We start from the raw sequence: 13,330 nt of genomic DNA, 5'->3' as shown, positions 1-13,330 counted from the left end.
CTGGGGGAGCAGGAAAAGAAGGCAGGCCACTATCAAGGCAGACACGTTGAGGGACGCCTGGGGGGCTCAGTCGGTTAAGCGTCCAACTTCGGCTCGGGTCATGATCTCACGGTTCGTGGGTTCGAGCCCCACATGGGGCTCTGTGCTACCAGCTCGGAGCCTAGAGCCTGGAGCCTGCTTCCGATTCTGCGTCTCCCTCTCTCTTTGCCCCGCCCCTGTTCATACTCTCTCCCTCTCTCTCTCAAAAATAAATAAAAAAGATTTAAAAAAATTGTAAAAAGACACATTGATAATACCTAACAAAGCAGGATGACTAGGTGGTATCATCAGTCCCACCACGGCTTACACCTGGTGTGACATGAGTCCCACGTGTGGTTTCCAAAAATATAGAGGCTAATTCAATGCTTAACAAGCTCTTCGTCGATTTTTCTGCAAGATGATTTCTTCTTTGTGGTAGAGGAATTACATTGTTCGTTCATTCACAACACACACACACACACACACACACACACTCCACCAATGTGCCACATACTGTACATGGTGATGGCGAGTGGTCCTTGCCGTCACAGAGCTCCCAGTCTAGTTGGGAGTGCAGTAGACCTAATAGTGCCCCCCTCCCCAGAGGTGTCCATATTCTATTCCTAGACCCTGTGAACACGTTACTTTACATGGCGGAAGGGACCTAATAGATGTGAAGCATCTTGAGATGAGAATAGCTTGGATTATCCTGGTGGGCCCAGTATAATTATTAAGTGTCCTTAATATGGAGAGGGGGAGGCAGGAGAATCAGGAGGTGGAGAAGGGGCCATGAGGCAAGGAATGCAGGTGGCGTCTAGAAGCTGGGAAAGGCAAGGAAACGGACTCTTCCCTGGAGCTTCCGGAGAGGAATGTGGTCCTGCCGACACCTTGACTTCACGCAGCCCTGAGACTCTGACCTCCTGAACTGTAAGAGAATAATAGATGCGTATGGTTGTAAGGCACTATGTTTGTGGAACCTTGTTAAACAGCAAAAGGAAACAGACACTGTCTTTAGGACACCAGAGGGCTAAGTATAATATAAATGCACAAAGTGGGGAGTGCTAAGAAGGAGAAGAACAGGGTGACTTAAGACCAGTCAAGGTCCGGAAAGCTCTTGGTGGGGGAAGGCTTCCCTGAAGGAGAAGGGCATTGGTGCCTGGGGGATGGTGTGGGTGGGGAGGAAATTCCACGTCGAGTCTATTCTCTGCGCGCGGGGCTGTGCAGGGAAGGAATATGGCGCAGGGGGCCTGGTGCGCAGAGTGTGAGCAGGAAATAAGGCAGACCGCGTGGAAACCACCTCTGGGATCTAAGTTGGGCAGAGCCTTTGTAAATTGCCAGGAGTCTGGGTTCTTAACCTAAGAGAAATGGGAATGTTTTGAATGGTATTGAACTGCAGTGAGATTTGGTCAGCTTAGTATTTTAGATCTGTGCTGTGCAATTCAGTAGTCGCTAGCTATGTGTGGTTATGTAAATGTAAATTAATAAAAATCAAATAATTTTTAAAATTCAGCTTCTAAGTCACACTAGAACATTTTAAGTGCTCAGTAGCCACATGTAGCTGGTGGCTACCACATCAGAGAGAATAGATCTAGAACATTGCCATATAGGGAGGGAGGCACGAGTGGAGGTGGGAGAGCACATAGGAAGAAACTTCCCAATATTCCAGGTGGGATTTGATGGCAGTTCACACTAAGATGGTGGCAGTGGACATGGACATATGTGGGGAGATTGGAAATGTAACTATGGATTTGGAAGGAATAGCTATGGATTTGGAGCTCACATATTGGGAAGTTTCTGCCTCCTTTTCACCCTTCATCAGAATCATTACCTAAAACAAGTGGCTTAAATTCACGAGCTTCACTTTCCTTATCTGTGAGTAGGAGTAACATCTACTTCTAAAGGGATATTGTAGCATAAAATCTCTGGCATGATGAGTGTTCAATAAAGGGTACCTCTCATGCCCTTTATAAATCTCCAGCTGAAAATGGTCTTTTGGATGTTGTTAAGATCCGGGAAGAATCACTTTGGAACTACAAACACCTCCTGACCTGGTGAGCTCGCTCTCTCTCTCTCTCTCTCTCTCTCTCGTAGAGCCTGATCAGAGTATCTTCCACTCAGATGGACAAGCCCTTACTCTGGACCTGCCCTTGGGTGTGAAGGTCACGGGGAAAGGTACAGAGGGAAAGAGCCATATGTAGAAAATGAGCAATTCGGTTCCCACCATGACGGCAGGGCGTCCAAATGGAGCTATTTTGTAGTCAGAATACCACGTAGGACCACACTAGGAGAGCGAGCTTGGGGGAAGCCAGGAGAAGAGCGTGCCATCCGTGTAGAGAAGATAATTGAATCCATGGGAGGTCGACTGGGGCTCATTTCACACAGAACCGCACAACAGCACGTGGCTCGCTCAAAGACAATACAGGCCTTCAAAGCGAACCGCTGAGGGGAGTGCATTTCTATATTAAGGGCACAACATCCTCTAAGTGAGACGCATTGTTATGCCTCTTCTTCCCAGCCACAGCCTGGAAATAGCCATAAAAGAAATGAAGTATATTTGCCTTGTTAACACAGTTTGTATTACATATTCATAAACCATTTTGTGAAACTGCAAGGGAAAGATTCAATTGTCTTGGAAACTGATAATGGCCAAACAGCCACACAGAGAGCAGGCAGCATGTTATGGAATTAGCTGCACAATGAATGAAATGCAACGCCTATAATAAACCCATTCAGATATAAATTATGGCCCAGTAGATGCAATGTTTGTTAAGCCATAAAGCCTGCCACCCTACGTGGGAAATTGAACGAGATTTATCATAAAATATGGCGGAGAATGTGCTAAGAATCTGGCTCCCCAAACTGGGCTTAATCAGAACAATCTAGAGAGCAGGCTTCCAGGAACAGGAAACCAAAAGAAAACGACAGCAGTGGGTCCAAGGGGGCATTTTGACATTGTGACCCCGAATACCCTTGGTCTCCGCAATTCCACCAAGGATATTTGTATTTTGGAAAAAAAAATCTGTTTTGATTTTTCCTTTGAGGATTATCAAAATGCCTTGAGCTCTGGGAATATGAAATGTGACCAGTAATTGGCTTTCTGGTTGGCCAAGGCAATAATTGAATTCAGGGACAGGGACCTTGTCCAAGTGACATTGGGCTCTTGGTCTCCCTTGGAAGTGGTGGAGTAATGATCCGCAGGGAGGCAGCTGGCTCTCAGACTGCACCGTTGGATGTTTTACTGGGTCCTTGAAGGACGTGCAGCTTGTTTTCTCACAAGACCTCCCTTGAATCTTCCATGCACAGTGCTACACGAATGTGAGAGCGTGTTGTGTGTCATCTCCTGGAGCTGGATCTTGGGTTTATCTCTCCACCTTCTGGGAAAAATAAAATGAAACCAAATAAAATAAAACAAGAATTAACCCAGCATGCTGCAGGCTTTCTGGTATTGTTACTTGAAAAGAACGGCAAATATTTTATGGCTTTACAAGCTGAAGTCAACGTTTGCAGTGTGTTGAGAACAATGAAAAATACCTTAGGAATGTATTATAGTCCCAGAGTTGGATTAAGAGTGTTCAGAAGCGGAAAGGAATTTTCTGCCTGCTAATAACATTACCCTGAAATCTAATGAAATGATCTCCCTAAAGCCAAGTTTATGGCATAAGCTGATTTCCCATTTGCTGTTAAAAATAAAACAAACAAATGTCTTCTTTGGTCAGCTCATCACTCAGTCCACATACTGTCAAACTGTGCTTCAGATCGCCAAGTTGTACAACTTAAACGGGTCACTCAGGGTGTTTTAGAAATAAGGATTATTACGGACGTTCAGTGAAGTGACTGTAGAATTCGAATTTGACAACAAGCGCCAACACATTCCCAAAGAAGCTTAAAAAGCACACATTTCGGAATTGCTGATGACTGGAGCTACCTCATACTCCCTCTGTCCTCACATTATGTGTGTCTGTGCAAATATATACACACATATACCTGTATATGCAAATCTACATATGTGCACGCACACACACACACACGTCAATAAGAAAATGTAGGTATTAACAAAAACATTGGAAAAATCAGAAGTCATATTAGATTCTAAAACAATTGATAACAAATCTTTTCTTCGCTTTCCTCCTCAAGACATATTCTCTATACTCTTTCTCTCAACTAAGATGAGCTAAGTGCCAGGTATTTGGGAAGGTAGTCCGAAAAACAGGGGACTGAAATCAAACATAAAGATGAAGGCAGTTCTCAGTATCATAGCCAGGAGCATTATGTCAACAGCCTGCATTATTATAGGCTGTTTCTTTTTTCCATGCTATCATCTCATTCATGTCTCACAAAAATCTCCACAGAGCAGGAATCTCCATTATCATCTTCCAGGTATCAAGGAATCTTGTGCATCATTAGAAAACGTTCTTTCTGGACTTGAAATGATGACACATTTGTCTGTCCCACATAACGAGAAGTCTGGTGGTAAGCCTTTCAGAGTAGGATGTACCAGCAAATACTTAGAACCCCTTCTCTCTCTGCTCACCCTCATCCTGTAGACTCTCCAGAATGAGAAAAAAGTGAAGGGCAAAAGAATGAGGGCCACACCCTCCGAGTGCGTCCTTTGTGTTGCCAAAACCACAGCTCTCCCGGAAGCCCCATTCTGCAGACTTTCCCACTTTTGTTTCATTGATCAAAACTATTGCTTGGCCACCCCGGACTGGGAAGGAGTCAGAGGGAGGGGGGGCTTTGGAGGTTATCACGTGTGAATTAAATGTAAATCTGAGTTGACCCACTTGGCACTCCTCTGTAATGGAGATTACATTGAACTTGGTATGAATTCACCAGATCCACATGCTAAAGATTTCCAAGTTCTGGTTTATGATTCTAAATTAGTTTAACCAATAAGGATAATTTAGCATAATTTCTGAACCATTTGGTTTTTATGGGAATATCAGGTGAGGCAGCAGTTAGGGACGATTTTTAAAGTCTTAGAAATACTAGGGGCTCTACTTCCAGTTGAAACCTCCCTGAAATGAGCACTACATAGTCTTCATGCTAATGTGCATTAAAGATTGTTTAACTAGTCTCGGAGTAATTGGGTAACTAGGGGATCAGCCATTTTCCCTTACCTGAAAAGTGACCAGAATTTATCTGAGAGTTTCAAGATCTAAGAGGAAGAAAGAAGACACTTTCCTTTTGAAAGCCTCTTAGTCATCTTGGTTGATCCAACCAAACATCATGCTGTCTATGGGCACAACCAGTTTGGTATGGATGCCATTCAGTGTCCATCATCCAGTGTGGCTATATTCCATAGCACAAACGTTCCCAAGCGACATGCGTGTGGCAGGGAAGGAAAGAAAGGAGCCACAAAAATGAAACCCACTCTAGACCACACTCACCTCTAAGACAACACTTGACTCCAAGACATTCATCAGTGAAATGTAGGCATACGGTGTTACGTTCCATACTGATACTACCAACTCTTGTTCCAAAGCACGGGTCTCTGTTTTCCAGGGTTTGGCTGAGGTGGAAATGTCCCGAAAGCTTCAGTTCTCTGTTACTGTGCACTAAACCATCCTAAAATCTAGTGACTTAAAACATCCCCCTGCCTTGGCTCAGACTAGTGCCGTTTCAGAAAGGCTGGTGGTAGCTGATCTCTGTTCCAGGTGGTGTTGCTGTCGTGCGACTCGTTCATCTGGGAGTCATCCGGGGGTGTACTCTGAGCTTTTTTATGTGGCAGCTGGATCCTAAGAAAATGAACATGGAAACATCCAGGCCTCTTGAGGACTAGAATCCAAAACTCACGTGTCACCCCACTACACTGCATTGATCACAGCAAGACACCGGCCAGCCCAGATTGCAGGGAAAGAGAAACATATCCAACTCTTAATGTAAATGGTGGCATGTGCTCACAGGGATAGGAGGAGTCCTTGGTGGCCATCTTTACAGACACCTGCACGCCCAGCGTCAGCGACTCTCTCATGCTTTTATTGATTCCCTCAAGGAATCATCCCCACTCTCCCAGGAACCTGTGTCTCTCTCAAATGGACCAGCAGTACAGTGTGGAGAGTTTTACAGTGGGGGATTTAAGGTGGGAGTGCTGATTCCAAGCCTGGATGTTCTAGCTTGCTCACTGTCAAATCTTAGTCAAGGTACTAAATGTCTTTGAACGTTAGTGTTCCTCTTAATAAAATGAAGATCAGAGTGGTGCTGTCTTCATAGGCTGTTTGAAGTATTTTACAGAGTTAATCCATGTCAACCACTCAGGGTAGTGCCTGATACGTAGTCAGGTGTAGTAACATTGATTCATACCTGCTCCCTTCTCTCTTCTATGAATTTCTGAGGGCAGGACTGGTATTGCCTTTGTCTCTGTGCCCCTGGGATGCTGTAAAGATTTTGATATGCAGGTGTTCAGGGAAAATGTGATAAGTGAGTAATGAACCAGGGCTGTCTTTTCCTTTAATTGGCCCAAATGAAACAATTATTTATCTTTTAAAAAGATGGGGGCTGCATGTGTCATGTCATGTGTGCCAGAAACATTAACACACATTCATTCATCCAGAAAATATTATTGAGCACCTATTATGGGCTGGAAAGTCCATTGGATTCTGGAGATACCATGGTAAATATGCCATGCATAGTTCCTGCCTCATAGTAATTACATTCTAGTAAAAGGAGAAAATTAATAAACACAAGGGCAGAAGATAATATTAAATAATAATCCGTGTTTTGAAGAACATAGCTGTAAGGTCAAGTGTTTGGTCCAACCAGGAGTGGGATGAGATGCAGCTTTGAGATAGTGATCCACCTTTGGCTTGGTGAAACTCCTACTTTCCAGAAAAGTTGAAATTTTAGCAGAGACCTCAAGAAGAAAAAGTCAATCATTTGGAGGTGTGTGGATGGAGTCTTCAAGGAAGAGAGAGGAGCAAAAACAAGATTTGTGTTGGAACTGAGTGTGGGGCTTGAAAGACATGAGGAAGCCCCATGTGCCTGGATCTTGATGAGTCAAGGACAGAAAGGCAGGCAGGGGCTAAAGGCTGTGGCACTTCTGATTCAAATTTTACTGTGTGCAATGGAATACCATCGAAGGGGTTGAAAGATGGAAGTGGTTTCCCTTCCTTGTATATCATTCTTCAGTTATTTTATTACTGATAGCCACCCTACTCAACCATGATCCCACATTCACAGAAATTGGGGAATCCTGTTGTTTGGGTATATGTGTATGTGAAACTCTGTGGTTGTGTATAGTGGTGGTGGAGGGTCCTTTTCCAGCTACGTTGAGAGTATCTTGATTTCCCTGAGAAAAATCCAGATGATCCGGATTGTTTTTGTACCAAGAATGAAATGGAGACGATGCATGATGATGGCAGCTGTCTATCTCACTTTTTACTATGTACCAGGCACTGTTACGTGCTTCACAAACATCGCCATGTTTGGTTCTCAGAGGAACTCAGGAGATCTGCCATTGACATCCGAGTTTTACAGTTGAACACACTAGGAACTATGAGGCGAAGCACCCACCGAGGTTAACCCACTGGGGATTTGAGTCTGAGTCTTTGGACCTTTGCTTCTGAGCACATTGCAAAGTTCTGCTCATCCGCACCTCCTCCCGAGAAGCCTCCCAGACGGTGCAGATAGACAGCAAATGAAACTCAATGATCGGTTACAAGATGTTCTCTAGAACTTGCGGAAATCATAGGGTGGGATAGCTGTGCTGGTTTTGCAACAATGCTCCTAATGAGCAATTTAGCAATGAGTGGTGCACATGTGTGGGGGAGTCTGAAGCACAGCCTGCCTCTGGCACACATTTGTGTCATTGTTTGGTGTCTGCATACAAGTTGAGATTTCCAAAATGTTACCCAAAGAAGTGGATGAATGGCATTTCTTCGATTCTATAGCTTCCAGGCTGAGACAAGCTAAATGTTGGCCTCAAGTCACACGGCAAGATGATGGAAGCTTCAGAGGCCTGCCTGGAGAAGCCATATACCACGTCCTTCTGTCTATATGATAAGTGATTTGACCTTCACCTGGGGATCAGTGTTTCCAGACAAGGTTTGCTGGACCACACTTCACCAACTTCTTCTTTAATTTATTCGACCAACATTAAATAGGTCTTAGGCACTGTGTTAAGCAAGGAGAAGGCTGGAATGGAGGAGACATGGTCCCTGCCCCTGAAAGGTACCAACCATTTCCATCTGGACTCTGCCTTCCTCAGTGTGTCCCAGCCCAATGCAGTAGTGGTGAAGACTGTAGATTGTGGTATTTGACTGCTTGGGTTCAAATCCTGGCTCTGCAGGACCTTGGGCTAGTCCCTTAACTTTTCTGCCCCTCACTTTCCTCACCTATAAAGCTGTAAGATTAATAGTGCATAGTAGGCCATAAATAAAAGAACGGTTGCATAAATAAAGTGAAACAGTGCAGCTTATTTTTTTTAAGTTCCTTAATGATAAGGTTTACTAGGGATACTTATTAAAAATGCAGCTCCTGGGGCACCTGGGTGGTTTAGTCGGTTGAGCGTCCGACTTCAGGTCAGGTCATGATCTCACAACTCGGCTCATAGGTTCGAGCCCCACGCCGGGCTCTGTGCTGACAGTTCAGAGCCTGGAGCCTGCTTCAGATTCTGTCTGCTTCTCTCTGTGCCGCTCCCCACTCACGCTCTCTCTCTCTCTCTCTCTCTCTCTCTCTCTCTCTCACACACACACACACACACACACACACACACACACAAGTAAACATTTAAAAAATGCAGCTTCCCCTTCCTTGGAAATTCTAATGCAGTGGCTTTGGAGCCCAAGACCTTGGTTTATATTGTCATTGTTGTTTGTCGTTTTTAAACAGTATTCGAGTGATAGTTGTCATTGGGATAATCGGGGAAACATTGCTATAATGCATGGGAAGCGGTGGTTCTCGTCTTGGTTGCATGTTGCAATTTCTTGGGGAGTTTTAAAAATATAGATGCCTGGGTTCCCCTCACGAAGTTCTTTTTTAGTAGGTTGGGGTACAGATCAGAATGTTTAAAGGCTCCCCAAGTGTCTCTAATATGCCCTCAAGGTTGAGAATACCTGCTATGAAGCACAAAGTGCTACTCAGGGCACCATTTTCATTGTCATCCTTCTCGACTTCTCCAAAGGAAAAAGGAAACATACGAGTAACAAGAAAATTAAGAATGTCAAGGGGCACCTGAGTGGCTCAGTCAGTTGAGCGGCTGACTTCGGCTCGGTCATGATCTCACCTCCCCAGCTCACACTCTTTCTCTGTCTCTCAAAACTGAATAAACATTAAAAAAAAAAGAATGTCAACTGATGTGTAAGAAGAGTGAAAAGAGCCATCCTGAGCTCCTGTAACACTTAATGTTTCATTATGACATTTAGGCTCCTTCGTGATCTCCAAACCTTAAACCTTTTTGTGTCTTTTCCCTCCTTGACTATAAGCTCTATTAGGAGTAAGAGAACTTTCTGGTTTCCTTTTTTAATATCTCCACAAAAGTTTGTCCAATGCCTTATCTGTGGAGTAGGTACTAACCAACTATCAGGTAAATAAGATAAATGCATTAGTGGAAGTATAGTGGAGACCAAATACTACAGGAAAGGTGAGGAAGGAACGATTTCAGACTGTTGGAGGTGATGTAACACCTGAAGAACGTGTGGACTTTTTTTGAGCCGAGAGGAAGAGGGGTTTCTGGTGGGAGAAACAGCTTGAGCAAAGGTGGAGAGGAGAAGATGTCTTCAGTGTGTGCAAGGAGACAGGGACACCCAGGCTGGGATGGAGAGCTGGCATGGTAGCTACAAGGGCACGCGGAAGAACATTCGAGAAGGTTGTCGGTACTGGCTCCTACTTACTCGAGAGCGAGGAAACAGGCAAAGGGAGGTTGGGTCCGTTTACCAAGGCGCACAGCGGTGGATCTGGAACTCGAAGCTCGGCGCAGGCAGCCTCCACACTCCAAGCTGCTGCACCCTACGGTCTCCCAGTGTCTCAAACAGCAGGGGGATAATGAAGACTTTCCAAGCAGAAGCATGACAGCCTCAGACAGATTCTGGAGAACAATCATCTTGGCAGCTGTGAGGAGCAGTGATCGCAGAGTGGTGAAACCAGAGGTCAGGTGATGAGTTCTTTCCAGAGTCTCTCCTTCTCAAATAAGGGTGAGTGATGTGTGCTTACAGCAAACGTGCGTGCCCGCACACGCACACACACAGCACAGAGGTCAGCACACAGAGTCTGTACGTACCTGTCATGCGTCCTCTTCTCCCGGATAGAGACGGGCCACCAATTTGGATCTCAGGGCTCTGGAATCCAACCCCCAAAGGGCACATGGTTTACAGGGGCTATGAAATGAAAATATATGGTCGCTCAGGAGATGTCTAGCCCTTGCTGTGTCTGAAGCCGGAGAGAAAATCCCTCCTTTGGTTCCCAAAGTGAGGACCTCTTGCAAGATGCTGGATGTCGCCGTCAACAGTAGAAAGAGCAGAGTCCATTGTGTTGCTTCCTGAACGGTCTTTAGCAAAGGAGGCCTCATCAGTGGGGAGAGCTCCACCTTAATCCTGGAGCATCTAATTTCAGGACTTGGATAGTCCAACTTAGTATTTTCATAGCATTTTCACTTATTATTTAATAATAAACAATAATAAATGTGCCAACCCCCCCCCCCAAAAGCAACGCTTGCCTTTTTTTAAGCAACTAAATGATTGATCGTTCTTACTATATTCTACTTTATTTCCAGTGCTGAAAATATAAAGCTGGGCTTTTAAATATGTATATTGTAATTTCTTGCTGTCATATCTTCGGCATTCGTAATGAAATGTCGATAGCTGTGGTAGCATATTAATAGGAATCTTCCTAATGATATATTAACAGAACAGAACCATCCAGCTTTTCTCCTTTGATGTTTTTATGCTGATTTTAAAACCCTGTGTACCCTGTTTGTATATAACCATAGGTTCTCATGTTCACAGTCGCCTTAGTCTTACGTAGTCACTATCCTTTTCCTTCCTCTTCCTACTGCTTCCCAGTCACGGGATGTTGCAGAATCAGTTTGAACATGGCTTTTCACACTCCAGATGCCATCCGCGTCATTGCTCCGGGAGAGCAGGATCAGGGAGGCAGACAGGGAAGGGGAGATAATAAATGAATAGTAATTAAGCACCTTCTCTGTGTGAGGCGCTTTGCACATTGCCTCTCTGAACTAGACAACACCCTCAGTGACACATTCGTCTCCGGCTTAACAAGGAGGGGCAGCGAGGCTCATGGAAGGCCAAACAAACGACACGTGGGTTTACACATCTAATGGTAAGCATCAGAGAAAAGTGTATCTCAAATCTGACTTCAGTACCCAAGTTCTGTTCATGGCACTATGTTTCTCCAAGGATAAACCTGAAAACATAAGGGCAGTAGGTTTCAGTCCCAGGTAAAATGATACATACATAGTGCATTCTGGCTCTTCAACTGAACGAAACTGTAAAAGCTCAGCAGAATGCACAGAGAAACTATTTGAAGACTCAGTGTAACAGCAGCAGGCATATTGGGGACAAAGATCAGAATTCAAAGTGCCACCACGGGACCCGTGGTGAGTTTACAGCTTTTTTGCCTTCCTCTACCCTGCAGCCTAGACTCAAGTCAGCTGAGAACACACCAGTGTGCATCAATACAGAGAGAACTCGAAAAGAGCAGGAAAGTGGACTCCCAAAGCTCAGAGAGAGCGGGGAAATTCTTTCCTTTGAAAAATGGCTTACTCTCTCGAGCCCCAGTGCCCGGGTGATCATTGCACAGTGGTGACAGTGCAGTGTCAATGATGAAAATGGGGGGCCTTCCAGCCACTAAATCTCTGGGGAAGATGAACCCTTCTCTGTAACTGATCCCAAGAGGGAGTGATGTATCCCTATCACTTTTTTCCTCTCCTCTCTTCCCACTGGATGTAGGTGCAGATGTGGGGAAGCTGCAGCTGACCAGGGGAACTAAGAACCCAGCTTTCTAGTGGGGGGAACCAGAAAAAGGAACTTCAGGGTAGTGGAAAGTATTGGGGAGGTTACGTAGAGAGAGGACGTTGGCCCTCTAAAGGAAGTCCACTAAGTTGTGTATGAACTGGGCTCGTTCCACACTGAGCATGCGTGTTTCTGATCCCGAGGAGCATACCAAAGCCTTTGAGAACTGAACTGGTAGACCACCAGCCGGGTCCCAGACAGCCTGCAGGGTGAAACTCATGCCGGAGAAATCCAAAGAGAACTGCAAGGGCTTTGAAAATGAGACTCAAACTGAAACCACAGCCCACAAAGGGCTGGGGAGAATTTGCACCCTTGACCCAATGGGGTTGATTGCCTGGTAAAACAAAAATGTGAACATTCCCTGTAAGATTTAAACAAGATCCAGTGTCTTGTAACCTCAGACTCAACATATTCAGGACACAATTCAACATCACCTGGCATACAAAGCACCAGAAAGGTATCAATTTGTGTGGCAAAAGATAATAAAATATCAACGCCAAAGTGACACAGATACTGGGCTTACCTGATGAAGTCTTTAAAACAGCTCTTGTTCGAACAATCCAGGTAAAAGTTTATACTTTTGAAAAGAATGGAATGATAGAACATTTCACCGAGTAAGGAGAAGATCGATAAAAAGTGGAAACCTTAGAAATATAAAAACGATAACAAAACAAACCACACGGCCCCTCCCTGAATGTCCTTCATGACAGAATAGGGTTTAAACAGAGGAAGAGTCACTAGATGAACCTGAAGACAGACCAGTAGAAAATGTCCAATCTGAACAACGGATAGAAACAAAAGGAAAGGAATTGAAAAGAGCCCCAGGGACCTGTAAGGACACCACCAAAAGGTTAAACGCTTGTGTTATAGGAATCCGAGAGGGGAGGAGAAGTAGTGTGCTGCAGAGCAAAATACTTGAAGCAGTAATGGCTGAAAATTTCCCAAATTTGGGAAAAGACGTAAATCGGCAATTCGTGAATCTCAGTGCGTTTCAAATGGAATAAACCAAATGGAAGACTCTCAGATGCATTATGATCAAACGATTTCAATCTAAAGGTAACACAATCTTGAAAGCAGCATGTTACTTGTAGGCAAGTAACAATCTGAATGACGTGGTTTTCCTCCTAGAAATCAGGGAGGCCAGAGGAGGGGGAAAAACACTTTTTAAGCATGGAAAGAAATGAAGTATCATCCCCGAATTCTACAACCAGTGATGTCCTCCGGGAGTAAAGGTAAGATTTAGATATTCGGGGAACAAAATATCCCTGTTTGTCCAGGATTGAGGGGCTTCTCAGGATGCAGGACTTCTAGTGCTAAAGCCAGGAAAGGCAAGACAGCTGGTCACCCGA

The 13,330-nt window shown here is 44.7% G+C and overlaps 1 long non-coding RNA gene across 6 annotated transcripts in view; it reads left to right on the top strand.

The window, feature by feature from the left end:
• The window catches only part of LOC109245661 (uncharacterized), a 593,199-nt gene that overhangs the window by 101,204 nt on the left and 478,665 nt on the right, over positions 1 to 13,330 (top strand). The window lies entirely within an intron of this gene.

Source organism: Panthera pardus, unplaced genomic scaffold, assembly GCF_024362965.1.
Source record: "Panthera pardus isolate Hobbes unplaced genomic scaffold, ASM2436296v1 HiC_scaffold_19, whole genome shotgun sequence".
NCBI lineage: Eukaryota > Metazoa > Chordata > Mammalia > Carnivora > Felidae > Panthera > Panthera pardus.
The sequence above is the reverse complement of the archived record's forward strand: the minus strand, read 5'-3'. Positions and strand labels throughout refer to the sequence as shown.